Here is a 15,806-nt window from a genome sequence, read left to right as displayed (position 1 = left end):
GTACTGTTCCATGCTTGGAGTGAAATTAAGATTTAAATAGTTCAGGCAGGAATGATTTTTTTTAGTAAATCAACTAACTAAATAATTGTTTCTTGATATCTTCTATTCTGTAAGATTCTGTAGTTTATCCACAGGAGATCCCATTTCTGTATTCAGAACACACATAAAGAAACAATGAAGAAATTCAGGAACTGTAAGAGTACCACAAAAAATATAATAACCCATTCAACATGTAATGAGATTTTTAAAGAACTGCTGAGAAAATTTCAAATATCTATATTGGCTACAACAAAGTTTTTGTCCTTGAATTATCTTGACTTCATGCAATTCAAGACAGTTCAATGTTTACATTATAACTTCTCAACATTCGGAATCAGACACAGAAAAGGGTCATTAAGATCTATTGCTCCCTCTTCTTTGCTGGTCAAGGCAGCGATTGTTCCTTAAATTATATTTTTCTGTTTTTTGCCTGTCCTGGATAAAGATTTATTAAGCTGATGTTGAAAAAGGAACAGCTACAGGAAATGAACCACACAGCAGGAAGATGACAGCCCTTGAGGATTTTGGAAGCTGATAGATTTAGGTCCTGCTATTCACACCGAAAGTCAACAGGAGTGTCTTAAAGTACATAGGGGTGACTCCTAACTACGAGTGTAGAATTGTCAGTAAGTATGTCCACTTGGGTCTCCCATGAATAAAAATTTAAGCATCTTATGAGATAGTCAAGTTTCTGACTTTAAGAAACTGCAGTAGTGTGCTATGAGGAATAAATGATTTTTCTGGATGCCAATAGAAAAGTGACAGGACTTAAGCACATCTCTATTTTTTTCTTCAACTCTAAAACTACCAGTGTTAGGTCCTCTTTAGGCAGATTGTAATTTTGAAATGGAAACATAAAATTTTCTTTTTATGTGCTAAATAATAAAAATGCTTTATCAGAGAGAGAAATTAAGAATCATACAACCAGCCACAGAATGCTGGAAAATGGATATATGCAACTGAAAATGCCATTATTTACTAATTGTAATGTGACTATTAACAAAAGAATAAATATAAGGATAAATTTGCATGTATCAAAAAAAAAAAAACAACCAACATTACATAGGATAAGTGACTTGATCTAATGTTTGAAAAAGCCTCTCTATAGCTCCTCCTTGCAGGTTCTGTGTGAGTCTGGGGACACAAAAATTATGTGTATGCCATCGTGGAAACAGAACAGTTGAGGGGGGAAAAGAGAGAAATGGAAATTATAGCTTTTGGTGTTAGACAGTTTAACATGAGGTATGACTGAAATAGGTTGTTTAGTTCATGGTAAGTGTCTTTACGTAAAAATCCCTTCTTCAAATGTATTTTTTAATACTATTAGACAAATTTGTAGCAGCTGTTTTTGAAATATTAGAAACACTCTCCAAACTTTTCAAGCCACAGCTCCTCCAATGAAATGTTAAGTATTGACATTTCTCCTCATGCACGTTTTTTTCTTTACAGTCCTATCCTGTCTTTAAAGACTTTCTCTCCTTGATTTATAAATCTTTTGTCTTCTCCCTTGCTAATCAAATGCCACTGCAGATGTTCATGGTTATCTTTTAGTCCTTTGATAAGCACTAAAAAAGGGAAAAGACTTAAAATTCTATCTAAAGTATCATTTATGGTACACAAGGCAGCACCCCTTGAAACAAGCAGGGCTGGCCACGGTTGAGAGCTACTCTCTCATTAAAACCTTAGAGAAGGCTCTCATTGCAAATGAGGATTTCAGCTATGGAGAGCTATTACTGACTGCAAACTGCAATGTATTATTGTTCTTTGAGTTGCTCTGTGCCATCCATGCTGAAGTAACTGTCCTTGTGCTTATACACAGCACATCCGAGGCACTGCCACTTATTTTGAGTTCTTTTCATCTAGAGAATCCTGGGTACATGTTTGCTGGGTGTCTTCATTTTCTTTTCTTGACAGAGAGCAAGCAGGAGAGGGTTCACACCAGTTCTATCACTCTGTGCCACTCCACGTGGCTGTTCCTTGCTGTTCATGAGAAGTTGCTGCAAATGAGCCAGTGCCCTCATCTATTCCCTTGGGGTGTTGTGGAGAAGAAAAGCCCACACACAGGTAGGATGGCTGTGACATACAGCTCCATGATGTGCTGCTTCTGGAAAAGGGGATAGGGGATGTATGAGGAGTGTTCCAATGCACTGGAAAAGTGACCGTGAAAAAAAGAGGTGTTGTTACAAACCCAAAACACACTACTATATGGGCTGCTATGAAGATGATTAACTCTCTCCCAGTCAGATTCAGTACACAGACCAAGGATACTCAATTCACAAAAAACAAACAAACCAAAACAAAAAAAAAAAAATCAGTTTGTTACGCTATGACCACACTAAGCCCTTCTGCAAACTTGTCTGAGAGATTTCCCCCCCCAAACCAAATTGGCAGTTTTCTCCAGTATCTGTGGCTGGATGTTTTTTGCAGGCCAAATTCTGCCCTAATTAGTGACACCTGTACAAACACTTGGCAGCGGGGCTTGGGTGGGACTGATTTCCTCCTCATGTTTCCTTAGGGCTACAGGTAGGCAAGCAGCAACAGCATCCTTCCCACTGCAAAATGTGGCCTCAGTTAATCGACAGTCTGGGGAAAAGAAAAAAAAAAAAAAAAAAGGAGAGATTTCATGTCATGGCAGTTTGATACCATGATGTTTAACAGGGAGCAGATCTGTGCCATAAAAAATAAAAACCTTCAGTAATTGGAATCATTTTTTTTTTCCTCTGCCTCTTACACCACAGAATGTCTTATGGGGAAAGCCATAAAAGCACTAAGCATATGTAAATTTTTGAGCTGGAATTTTCCAGTTACAATTAGATGTATAAGCCAAAATTGAAAATAAATCACTTAAAAAATAAATCCTGCAGGAAAGACAAAACAAACGTAGGACAGCTACTCTCATAGCAAATACTTTTCTGCTGTTCATATCCTTGAACACCTGATGATTCTTGTGGGTTTCAGTCAGGTCTGCCCTCCAGCAGATATCAGTGTAAGCAGAAAGATGAGCCACATAACATAATCACCATTGCCTGTGTGTGGAATCATGCCCTTTTTGTGTTGTCATTTTTTTTTCATCCCCAGCATTGTAAAGGTACCATAGACTAGTAAATATCCTGACGCTCTTTCTTAAAAGTCAGTTATGATGTTTTTTTATATAAGGTCCATTTCAGTGCAGGAGAATTTGACAAGGCTGGAGGGACTGCAAACCAGGATCAGGTGATGGTTTATCTCCATTGCTTCTTTCTTACATTTGACTAATATGCTTTACAATTATACAGCTGTGCCAAAGTATCTTCCTAACTTCTCCAGATCCAAGAGTAGTTTTTGCCAATGATGGCTTCACTTTGTTCACCTGTAGCTTTATTACACAGGTGTGCTGAAAGACATGTTGCTGAGGTCATATCCCCCGCTAAGCCTAGGTTCAATAAAAAATCTCTTCCTGGGTGCATTAGGTTTGCATCTTTTTTTTGTAAAGATCTCAAGAGGTGGGGAGGTATTCTAAGGACTAGATGGGACCTTGAGGTTGAAGGTAACTTTCAGAAGAAACAAAGCACTGTGAAGTCAAGTCTGGAAAGTGAGTAATTTGAGTTCTCTGTGTTTTCCTGTGCTGTTGCTTGAGATCATCCTTCTGTGAGGTGTTGTGAAGACTGCTTGCTATTTCTTTGGTGTATGGGATTTGTTGGAGGAATTATGTATCAGAAGTTTCAGCTGAGATGACAGTGTGGGGGAAGGGAGTTTGTGAGTTTTTTGGGTTTTTTTTATTGTTTGATTGATCCTTTCAAAATAGTTTGCGTTGATTTATTTGTCCGTACTGATATCATTGGATATCATTGGTATTCTATTTATCTATGGACAAACTGCAGCTGGAACTGCCAAGGGTTTAAGAAAAGCTTTTCTATTTTTAACATCTGTCAGTCAAGTGTCTTACCACGAGTTCATTTCACATAGAAAGATCACTAAATGAAACCGTTTCCCAACTATCAAACTGGATTTGGACAAAGGATGTTGACATAATATTCAGCGTCTCTGCCTTCATTCCTAAATTGTAGTTATTGCCTGTTTTTGCACATAATTTAAGGAAATGGAGTCTTGCCCTCAAATATACTTTTTGTTTGTTTGTTTGTTTGTTTGTTTTTTCAAAGGGATACCTTAAAGCTTAGTTAATAGGTGTTCTTTCTTTTGTTTGTGAGAAATCTGTATATCAACAGGATAAGTAACTCTTGCCAGATAGAGATACTGGTCCATGGTCTTCTTTTAATAACTGTTTTCAAAACACCTTGGTAAGCCCAACTAGACTGTGAATGCAAAATTAGTGTAATGCAGGCTTCTTCCCTCACCTCAGACTTTTGCTTTTGCCAACCTGATGATGGGACTCCATACAAATACTACTTAAACTGCAGAAGAAATACCATCATTTTCTAAATAGGGTGTGGAGAATGCAAATTGTTATGAGCCATTGCTAATCAAACTTTGCCTGTGCTTGTGATGTTCATACTCCTTGTTTCATGTGGTAGGTGGAAAACTAGACCTGGCTGAGTTGCTTGAGTTTAAAATAAAAACTAGGACCAACACAGTGTTGCTCTCTTCTTTAAACTCAATTAAAAGTCGTTGCCATCTTTTAAAAACTTCTGAAAGACAGGGAATGGCAAGATTACAGTTTGCATGTTCTTACACATGCTACTCTTGGCATGAAAGTGAGTTGCCAGTCATCACAGAATATGCTTTGGCAGTACCTTTCTGATATTTCTGTGTGGGAGGTGTAAGAAGAAACAGGGAGCTTGCTCTCTGCTGTAACCATTCTTTCAGGAAGGGATTTTCGAGGTGGAGTTGCTTTCTGTGAACTAAGCATTTGGGGTCATCAGAACTTTCCAAAGGAGGGAATTGCTGGAGTTATAAAATGGCTTTATTTACTTATTTATGTTATTGGAGAAGTCACCTGATGTGACCAGAACTTTATGTCAGGTCTAACCTCTCTTCTAGTGAACCCCAGAATCCTGGGACCAAGTTGGATGCCTCAGAACCTTTTCCCTGATTTGTTCATGCTTCCTTTCCCTGGTGTTGCAGCAGAGGCTTGGCTGGCTTCTGCCTCTCTTCTCCTGGCTGGTTGCAGCACAAATCAGGAAATCACAATCATGCTGCCTATAGTCTAAAAAACAAACACCCTAACTTGGTTTTACCAGAGCTTGCTGGTAAGTGCCCAAGTGCATAATGCCAGAGCACAGCCCAAACCCTCTTTGGATAAAGCCGGGAGCCTCCTCTATGATCTCTTTTCAGCAGTCTTGCCTCTTTCCACTAATCCTGCTAAAGTACACAGCAGGACAGTGATACACTGTAATCATTGGTGTAATAGTAAACATGATGCCCGGTGATTATATTGTTCATCCTTCCCCATGTTCACTTTGAGTGTGGGGGGGAAGTACTTTGAGTTACAAGAGACAGGAGGAAGGAAGGCTTTTGGAGGGGCGCTGTGCAAACCAATTTTCTGGAAAAGAGTGCTCTGTGTGCAAGATCTTTAAACTGTGAAGGTTTTAAAGGGCATGGTCACAGTCCTGCTGTTGAGGAGCTGCTGAACTGTGGCAGACTGCAGACGGGCTGCAGTCAAAAGAAAATGTGAGTCTTGCTTCTAGATGATATGAAATTAAAAGCCAAAGGCCAGGACTGATTCACAAACTTTAAAAAGAATGAATGAAGGGCAATTTAAATGCAATAAAGCTTGATATCGATTAAACAATCAGAATGAAATAGGGATTAGTCCAAAATCTAGCCATTTTAGAAGAGGAAGATTTTTTTTTTCCAAGTCTTTTAATTTGGTCATTTCTCCTATTTAGTTTCTTCAGTTTATTCATAGTCAAATAATCTTAATAACAGATTACCAACTCAATAATAGATACACTATTAAGGCATATTTTTGGAACACTGTGGGATTCTTTTTAAGTTTGTTTGATTCACTTTTACTTTGGAAGCCACACAAACCAGCCATTGGTTTAAGAAAACCGAAGCAAAATTTTGCCATTACCCAAAGCAATCTGGATCTGTCTTCCATTTTACTTTGGAATCCAAGTTGAGTTGAGGAACAGTGTGCATCCTCAGACTTTTGATCTTTAGCTGAATTAATACCATGTAAAGGGCTTATCTTTGGCAAACTGTCATCTTCCTACTGTTGTGAAGTTGTGAGTTTATGCTGTGGTGCTACCAGAGACAGGCACACACAGAGTCAGTTGCTTCCCTACACAGCAGATACCATAACACCTGATCTTCACTTTTCTCGTAGTTCAACAACAAATGCCCTTCATCTGCTTTTATTGAGGTGAAGACAGGAGTGAATGGAAACAAGCAATTGTATGTTGGTGCATGAATCTGTGTAAGGGAAGGCAAGAAAGACAGAATTAATTCATTCTTCTCACCTTGACCCCAGATGTTCATGTTATCAGACCTTTACTATTGTGGTAGGTGGGACTCCTTTCGTAGCGTTACTTCTACCTTAACAGCACCTGGAGTGCTGTTCATTCACTTGTTCTGTTATAGCTTTCTAGCTTTAACACCTCAGGACCACACTTGTTTCTTAAACAGCTACTTTTTTGTTTGTTTGAAGACTCATTAACTGTTTTGATCACCTTCCCTTTTGCTCCTAGCTTCTGAACCTTCCTGAGCTGTGCCTGGTTCTTCTCTTCCTGAGATGTGTCTTGGGACTGCAAGAGCTTTCTCAGACTTCAGTATATCACTCTGCTCATTCCAAAGCCCAAAGGAGGGGGGAAAAAAAAAAGGTATTTCCTATGATGCATGCTTCTATCTACCTCCCCCCCACACACACCCTTGCAGTGATCCCTTGCTGTGAAATGCCTTAGATCTCACCTGCTAGCTAGCTATCCTTCTCCATACAAACCAGCTAAAATGACCACTAAGTGAAAGGACTTACATGCAGCATCCGAAATGGAGAACGTAAGGACAAATAGTTATAAAAAGAGAGTTCTAAGGAAATGAAAGGAAAATATTGCAAATCTACTGATGCTGAATCTGAAGTCATCTTTCATTTTCCTCTTCTCAGCTATCTCATATAGACACATTCCTGACTCAGGTATGTGTTTTTGTGCCCTGGGCTCCAGGCAGCATCTACTGGAGATGTGCTTTTGCCAGCAAAACTGGCTCACTTCCGTGGCCAGGCTTCTCTTGAGGAATCAGGCACAGGATTACTTTTCATCTTACCTTTCCAAAACATATCTCCTTCTGATCCTTTAGGAGTATAAAAAAAGACTTTCTTTCCTAGAGAGGGAGTTGGGAGAGCGTTCCTGTAACAGCTTATTTCCAGTCTCTAGTATTTAATTATTTTTTTTAACTGTTCCTAGAGTCACTAAGAAATAATGCCTCCATTTTCCCCAGCTGACATTCCAGACATAACAGCATTAACCTTTCAATGTGAAATGTCACTATGTACTGAATTTTCTACTGGATACTGGACCCAAAATTCACCATGACACTTGTACGAAACTCTAAATTAGTAAACACACGCAGCCAATTACCAGCTCCTGTGATTGGACACAATGGTAATCAATTGATTTAGGCTGAATCTTGGCCAATACTTAATTCTGATGGGGAGATCTTGGGCTTTACAAATTGGATGAAATACAGAAGACTGACTTTCAAATCTGATATTGTCTAGTAACTCTTGAGTCTTCCTAGGTAGCTTTTAAAATTCAAGGCCCTTCTGGGAAGGATCCTTGTCTCTCTCAGCTATTATAGTACTACACAAAGTAAGAAAGAGTCAGTTGTGCAGCTAATTTGAACAAGCTGGATTTTTATAGAACAAAATGAAACTCTGTCCAGAAGCCATTGTAGCCTAGAGAACCACTGGCAGTGGCTGGCCGTTTTACAAGGCTGTTTTATAAAGTCATTTTGCAAATTTAATTTAAGGTTGTTTTGCTGCAGCCAGATGTTATTCAAAGAGAATAGCACTTTGTTTAGATATTTGTAGAGATTTAATATGTATGGAGTTGGGCATGCTGACTGTGCAGGGGTTTGTTTGAATAGTCTTCTGTGCGAAGATGCTGCCATGGCCCTCTTCTCGTTTGTGCAGGGCTTGCCTTCCACACGTTCTCGCTGCTTTTTAAATCAGGATAACAAATGCAGAGGTATTGGAAAGAGTGACAATTTTTTAAACCACTCCTTTGGTGTTCTGAATGGTCATGTTCCACTATTAATAATAGTTTATAGCCTTTCTACTAACCTGGCATGTTTAGAAAAGTGCTCAGAGAAAGTATTGCCAAGTGGGCTAAGTGTGGCCACTGTGGACTTCTGCTAAGAAGTGTTTCTGCTGGAACTCTGCAGGGTATTCAGGTAATTTAGATGGGTATTTATGCACATGTGAGATTAAGTTCAAGTAGCATGTCTTCATTCTCACTTTCAGCTTGAGTTCAAGTGGCATGAGTGCCCATGAATGAATATTTGTGGGCTGTGAATTTTAATTGTTTTCAGCTGGTTGATGGAGTGAATACTAGTAGTCCTCAGTAGGAGTTGTGCTCATTCTACTTGGAGGTAAAGACAATGGGATATGATAGGCAGGAAAGTTCACAGCTAGATGATTTACAGTAAAATATGGTTCTGTGGTTCCTAAAAACTGGGATAATTATATAAATAAAAACACCTGATGTATATCATAAATCTTATTTCTCTGAAATTGTTCAAACCTTATTCACTGTCATTGAGCTCAGGAAAGAGATGAAATGGAAAACCGAATACAGTAAAGAGTACAGTGCCAGCCTCTCAATGTATCTTTCTAGTTTAATTACCTTTCTTTCTGTTGGTGAAATCTTTGCATGGATGCATCTGTCTCTCTTGTTTCTACTGATGAAGTACTCATGCAACTACTATTAATCACTTTTGGAGGAGCAGTCTGGGGCTGCGTATCAGGACATCCATACATGTTGAAAAATACTTGGTTCTCATTGCTAAGCCCATGACATTTTCAAGCCTATTTCTGAAAATACATATATCCTTGCTGTGGGCTATTATGCCATCTTAGCAGCCAACGTTTCTGTCTTTGAGAGATTTCTGTGGTATATGTTTGCTAGTATTTAGTAATCACCAAATAATCCCTTCCATCTAGCGAGCTTGCTATATGATCTAAGCAAAGGAAAGTAAAAGGAATGTATATTCATATGTATATTTCCTGTCCTCAAGGATTCTTTTTTAAAAAGTGTTGTGCAGTCACAAGTTCATAACATTCCTGTCATAAGATAATGTGACAAGAACAGTTATAATCAGCTATTTTAATTGGACATGATGATTGGTAGTGCTGTTACACATCATACGATCTTGCTGTAGAAAGATAGTGGATTCATGTCTGTACTCCCGGTGCTGAGAGCTATCCTGATGCTGAAAATACTGCGAAAGACAATGTATCATTTGTATCAGGGACAAATTCAAAGGATAGATCCAGTCCTTTGCCAGATAACTTACTGGCATAGATGAGCTACTTTCAGCCTCTGCTCAAGAAGCAGAATGACAATTTCAAAGTGTTTCTCTAAGATATCCCCTTCCAGGCTAATACTGGCAGCAGTTTCAAGCTAGCAGGTTTCAGGGCAGATTAGTTCAACTTGAAAAAGGGTCACAGAAAACTTGGCTGGCCCAAGCTACTGTAGTGAGTTGCTGAGACAAATGTAGTTATCTGTTCCTGGTTCTCCTGGGACTCATCATTTCTTCTAATCAACCATCTGCAAAGCAGATGATAAAGCACTCCTGAGTTGTAATCTCTGCTTACGTTCTTCAAAGAGCTGATTTTAGGAGGGTGTGCCTGATATTTTCATGGTGTGTGCTGGCTGCCCCTCTATTTCCTGGTATGCAATCTTAAGTGTGAGTTCAGACCTGGCAAGTAAGGCTTTGCCCATCTCAAATAATTCCCTCTCCTCTCTCCTTGTGCTGTGCTGCCACTGCTCCCATTAGCAATGCAGCTTCAAAGCATTCACTGTAGGAAGGAGGGAAAAGGCGGACTAGCAATTCTCAGAAAATCTTTCAGTTTCTAATCCTGATTTCAAAACAGCATGTCCTAATGACCGAGTCCCTTGTTTCAAGAAAATGGACTCTTCCATAATTTTCATGTATAATAATTTTTGGTGTGTATGTGCTTCTTGACACAGTTGACCCTGACAGATCAGGGCAGCCGGAACACTTTAGTGAGGCACAGAGTAACCTATGGTTTTTAAAAACAGTACCTGTGGATGTACTTTGACTATATCTAATCCTTTGGCAATTACTGAGGGAATGAAAATAAACCTAGCCTGGGACAGAGGGGATGAGAACAAAGTAGTGAAAAGGGTAACCCTGATAAGTAGGGAAAAAAGAGATTATTTTCTTGTAAGAAAACAATTTCCTTAGTCCACAAATTGTAGTTATTCTGGTTAAATTATTTTTATACTTAACAAAAGGTAATTGTCCCAAATTACATATGAGTAAAAGCACATTTCTTTGTTTTTACCTTCTTAGTTTTGCTATGGTAAATGTTTACAAAGACTTTTCCTTGTTTCTGTAATCATTTTTAACAGTCATAACAAAAAGTCAGTACACATAGTTTTGGTATAATGTAATGGTGGCTGCCTTCTGAGGTATTGTAGCAAAAACCTTACTGCTTCCTTTCTGTGGTGTAATCTGGGCGGAGGTATCAGGCCCACAGCATCAGAAAGCTTGCGGAAGATTTGTCAGCACAGAGCTTTCTATCTGAACTCCACACCAAGGGTAACGCTACAAATATTGGAGCACAGACAGTGAGAGGAAGCAGCACTTGAGTGTGCTGTGCAAGGTTCATCCAAATCATGACGTTTGATATCACAGAGAGGATTTCTTTTAAATTCATTTTTCTAAATGATGGTGACACTAGTCATCTTACAGTGGTGAACAGCCACCACCAAGCGCCATGGTTGTCTCCTTGCTGCTTTCTTCTTGTGATTGTTTTTATGTCCTTAGATACTTTTATCTATCTGCATTCTGAGGATGCTAGACTGTCTGCTTTCTCATAGCACTTTGCACAATCAGGCCTTGGATTTATGATGATGATACTAACAGTTGTAAGGATGGCTAAGGAATCCTTCCCTGAACTAGCTCCCTGTTGCACAGCAGCTTTCAACCACAACCAGGACATAGTTGAATAACTCGGACAGAATCTCACATGTTTTTTCAGTCCTGCCAAGGAGATAGCAATTGGCATGAAATTCAGCTTCTTACTCCCAGCCACATAACCACTGCTAAGCTGATAAGAGGTGTCACACTAGGCTGACTATTTGGTAATGCCAGGTAGGTAAAGAAGGCTGAAGTGCACCAGTCAGTCATACCCTCATCCTTCCTACCCTACCCTTGCCTGGACTGACAACAACATAGGGAAAGCTTGCTCCTTATGGGAGATGACAAGTATGTTTGCATTACTGGTTTTTGTGGGTGTTTCACCCCTAAGGTAGCCATCCACAGCACTGAGCCAGCCTATTGCTGTTGTCTGGCAGGAAAAGTAGGCTTCACAGGCCTTACATCATATTGTGTGTTTAAAATATACATATTTTTCCCCAGTTGTTGGGGCAGAAAAATAATTACTAAAAGAAATTGCAGAAAAAAATTGTGGCTTTTTTAAGTTGATAATCACATACAAAGAATGCTTACTTCATTTTCCTAACTGAATTTATCAATTGACAACACTTATATCTTTACATTTTAGCTACTCATCTCATTGTTTCTTATGTATGAAGCTGTCGTGGTTCCGCTCGAGTGGGCAGCCGAGCTCCACCACAGCCGCTCTCTCACTCCCCTCCTCAAAGAGGAATGGGGAGAAAATATGTGAAAGGGGCTCAAGGATTGAGATAAGGACGAGAAAATCATGCAATAATTAGTGTAACGGGCAAACCAGACTCAGCATAAGAAGACAGATAGTAAGATTTATTGCTCATTACTAACAAGCTAGAGAAGTGAGAAACAAAGGAAAGAAACCAAAAGCACCTTCCCCCCCATCCACCCTCTTCCACCTCCTCCCCCCGAGCGGCGCAGGGGAACGGGGGAATGGGGGTTATGGTCAGTCTACAGCACTTCTTCTCTGCCGCTCCTTCTCGGTCACTCTCGTCCCCTGTGCTGTGGGGTCCCACCCACGGGATGCAGTCCTTGACGAACTGATCCGGCGTGGGCTTCCCACAGGCAGCAGCTCTTCCAGAACTGCTCCAGATATGGGTCCGTACCACGGGGTCCATCCCTCAGGAGAAAACTGCTCCAACCTGGCTCCCCTACGGGCAGCAGCTCCTGCCAGATCACCTGCTCCTGCGTGGTCTCCTCTCCACGGGCTACAGGTCCGGCCCGGAATCTGCTCCGGCAGGGGTCTTCCACAGGCGGCAGCCTCCGTCGGTGCAGGGCCACCTGCTCCACCACGGTCTCTTCCACGGGCTGCAGCGTGGAACCCTGCTCCACCGTGGTACTCCATGGGCTGCAGGGGGACATCCTGCTTCACCATGGTCCTCACCACAGGCCACAGGGGACTTCTGCTCCGGCGCCTGGAGCACCTCTCCCCCTCCTTCTACACTGACCTTGGCACCTGCAAGGCTGTTTCTCACTCCCTTGACTCTCCCGGCTGCTGTGTGGCGCAGCAGTTTTTTCCCTGTCTTAAATATGCTCTCACAGAGGCGCAAAACAACATCGCTTATTGGCTCAGATTTGGAAAACAATGGGGCCCTTCCCAAACATGGGGCGGCTTCTAGATCTTTCTCACAGAAACCACCCCTATGGCCCCCTGCTACCAAAGCCTTGCCACGTAAACCCACTACAGAAGCAAAGTACTAATAACTTATTTTCTGTTCTATATGGAGTGGTTATAGCAATGCACCTGCCTCGGGTGGATGGTTTGTATATTTAATCAGCCAGCATAAAATCACTTTGAACACAGCTCGCTTTTGCTGGCACCGAAGATTACAGCAGCAGGTATAGATTAGGTAAATATTTTCTCAGCTGTTTTGTCTTAAATTAAGACAACAGGAAATGAAGTGCAAAGCAAGTATATAACAATAGTGTGATACATGCTCAAAAGGTTTATTTATTAAAATTGTCTGGGACCAGGTTCAATCATAAGAATTACCATAGCGATGAAGTAGTGTGTAGATTTTTCTTTGAAAACCAGATGCCACTTGTTCTGTTTGTAGAAACCATTAAGGTCATAATAAATGTTTCTTTCTCATTAGACCTCTATACTACTATTTGGTTGTTCTGCTGAGCTTAGAGAAAGCAGTGTTTCTTGGTTCTTATTCCACATTCACCATTTGTAACATGGGCTATATACGTATAGGTTACTTGGCTTGTAAAATTATCACAATTTGCTCTGGCTGAAATGTTTTTCTGGTTGAAATATCTTTTTCCTTAAAAGAAAGAGAAAAGAAACGCCATGTAGTATTAATGTTTTATTATTGGAGAGGTGGATTTTTTTTAATTTTCCTGTAACATCAGGCAACACCTAGATCTTCCATCTGGTTGTGTAACAAAGCAAGGCTCCTACAGTCATGTGGTCGAGTTATGCATGTGTTTATCACTTTTAAGTCTGTCCACAGTAACTTTTTAACCTGTGGGCTGTTTCTAGTTCAACTTGACACAGCAGCACAAATCACAAATATAATTTGGTACTTCTAAACCTGGTAACATTAGGGATCCGAGTAGCTGAGGGAACAGGGGAGTGCTCTGACTGAGGAAGGGGTTGCAGCACAACTCATATCTGAGTTGGCCCCTGGGCAGCCCCATAGGGCAGACATCTTGTAATTGCCACAGCTGAGGAAGACCTCCTGCTGGAGCAAAGAATCCACCATGAGATATCCAAGCACCCTGACTTCTGTGTTTCTGCCAATCTGAGAGAGATGTCATGCTCACCTCACTCAGAAAAGAATTGGCAATTCAGGGCTGCCTGGCAAATGTTCTCCCTCATCCATACAGCTAATGTCTATACAGAGACAGATCTGACTCCAGCTTTCTGTTCTCTTTCTCTGTTACCATCCATTCCTCCTCTCCCCAAGGATCTCCATGCTGTTGTTGGCCTTGGGGGGCTATTTGTTATGGGTGTGGTTTTGTTTTTTGTTTTTTCCTCCAAATGTCAGAGTATTCAGAAACTAGCTGGAGGTACTGTAGCCTGTAGAAAGGGATTCTTTCCCATTCAGCTCCTCAGACACAAAGCTTGAGAGCACTGGCAGGGATTGCCCTCCTTTGCATAGGTCCTGTGCCCCAAGGCCTGTATTACTACCTCCATAACCAGCAGCACTGTACTTGAAATCTGCTTTATTTTAGGCATGTTCTTTGTGTTTTCCATCAATATGATATTGCATGTGTATCTGCTGTGTGAACAACAGCAGTGAAAGAACCTGTAGGTTGCAACAGGAAGAAATGGGGGGGAAAGGGTCTAAAGTTATTTATGTTGAATCACTGAAACAATGCCTGAAGCTAAATAAGGGGAATAAACTCAGAGGGTAAATGTTTTCTTCCCAGACTCTTAAAATCCCTCCTCTCCGTTTTATTTACATTCAAATGCCTGTGAAAACCATTTGCTCATTGTAATGAGTGGCATGTATTTTGATAACACAAAATAAGCACCTCATCTTCCACTGCTACTCATGCGTGTACAATTCTTCCCATTTAATTCAGCAAGACTAATTATCTGAATTAGTGACATTAGCTTGAAGCTACAGCTTTGCAGATTGCAGCTCTGGCTTTCTGAACAACTTCTTTAAAGGAATTAGTCATGTCTAAGTACAACAGAACTGTCAAATTGCATCCCCTGGCTTTGTCTGATGTTCTGGTCACAAAGCCAGCTTCATGCAAGACTGTCCTTGTGGCAATAGATTGAAGGCAATGGTTAGTCTAATTTTATTGCTCTGACAACTATAAAATGGCTCATAAAGACTGGGCAGTTACCTTACAAGCTGACAGTAAATGAGGTAAGACACACTTCATTTTACCTTCCACCTCATTGCTGGACTTTGTCACCTGTGCTCCAGGGATGTCTGTTGTCCATTTGCAAATCAGCTCCCATTTGCAAGATTCCCATTTTCATTTAGCTTACTGCGCAGGCATGAAAACTGCAGCCAGTTCTCAGGCAGATCCCAAACCCCTGCCTTGGCGGCTACAACATCAATTAGAAAGGCAACAACAGCCCTTTAGGAATTGATGCACAGGTGGCTTGGATATGGCTGCCTGCAGAGCAGGAGTATTTCTGGGAACAGCAAGGTGCACAGCTGGAGGAGGTATATCTTTTTTAACTTTACATTAGTTTAAATTAAAAAACAATACTTATCATTGCTATCCTCCTTTTGCTAACAAGCTGATAAGCTTTGGTAACTAACGTGTGTGTGCTGTTACTGAGGAAAACAGTGAGAGGTTTAGGATCCGCAGCACTTGCGTACCCAAGGTCAAGCAGCATAGGGGAGGAAAGTGAGCAGGAACGCCAGACACTGTATTTAACTAGTGAGTTCTACTAGTCTACACATCATTTGTTGTCCCTTATCTTTGAATTAACTTCTCGTAATTAGGTAGCATGACTGAAGATGTGAAATTCTACATGGCAGATACTGAACTTACCCCTCATTTATCTCTTTCAAGTGCTTAATGAATTTTCCATTTCAGCTAATGAATAATGGCAATTTCAGGCCCATTGTCCTATGAAGGGAAATTAATAATTTCCTAAGGATAGTTTCATACCTAGTAGTGTGATGGAGATAGCTGAAGTGTCAGAATATGCATTCCTTTTTTAGAAGATCCAGCATTATCTTCACATTCATTCC

At 40.6% G+C, this 15,806-nt stretch overlaps 1 protein-coding gene and 1 long non-coding RNA gene across 7 annotated transcripts in view; one reads left to right on the top strand and one right to left on the bottom strand.

Annotated features, from left to right (window-relative positions):
• Positions 1 to 1,655: 1,655 nt before the first annotated feature.
• Positions 1,656 to 2,613, bottom strand: LOC113842383 (uncharacterized). The gene is made up of 2 exons (XR_003494812.3): positions 2,228 to 2,613; positions 1,656 to 2,143 (listed from the first exon to the last, which is right to left on the bottom strand). It is a non-coding gene; the product is annotated as an uncharacterized lncRNA (long non-coding RNA).
• Positions 2,614 to 3,411: 798 nt separating this feature from the next.
• Positions 3,412 to 15,806, top strand: part of GUCA1C (guanylate cyclase activator 1C) — a 127,847-nt gene continuing 115,452 nt past the window's right edge. For 3 of the 6 annotated variants that reach the window (XM_072024362.1, XM_072024360.1, XM_072024358.1), the window contains exon 1: positions 3,412 to 3,610. The gene's annotated coding sequence lies outside the window, so the exon portion shown is untranslated. The remainder of the gene's footprint in view (positions 3,611 to 15,806) is intronic. The other 3 variants (XM_072024379.1, XM_072024373.1, XM_072024365.1) reach the window with 2 other exon arrangements.

The sequence above is a fragment of the Anas platyrhynchos genome, chromosome 1, assembly GCF_047663525.1.
Source record: "Anas platyrhynchos isolate ZD024472 breed Pekin duck chromosome 1, IASCAAS_PekinDuck_T2T, whole genome shotgun sequence".
Classification (NCBI taxonomy): Eukaryota; Metazoa; Chordata; class Aves; order Anseriformes; family Anatidae; genus Anas; species Anas platyrhynchos.
Note: the sequence above shows the minus strand (reverse complement) of the source record. Positions and strands in the feature narration are given on the sequence as shown.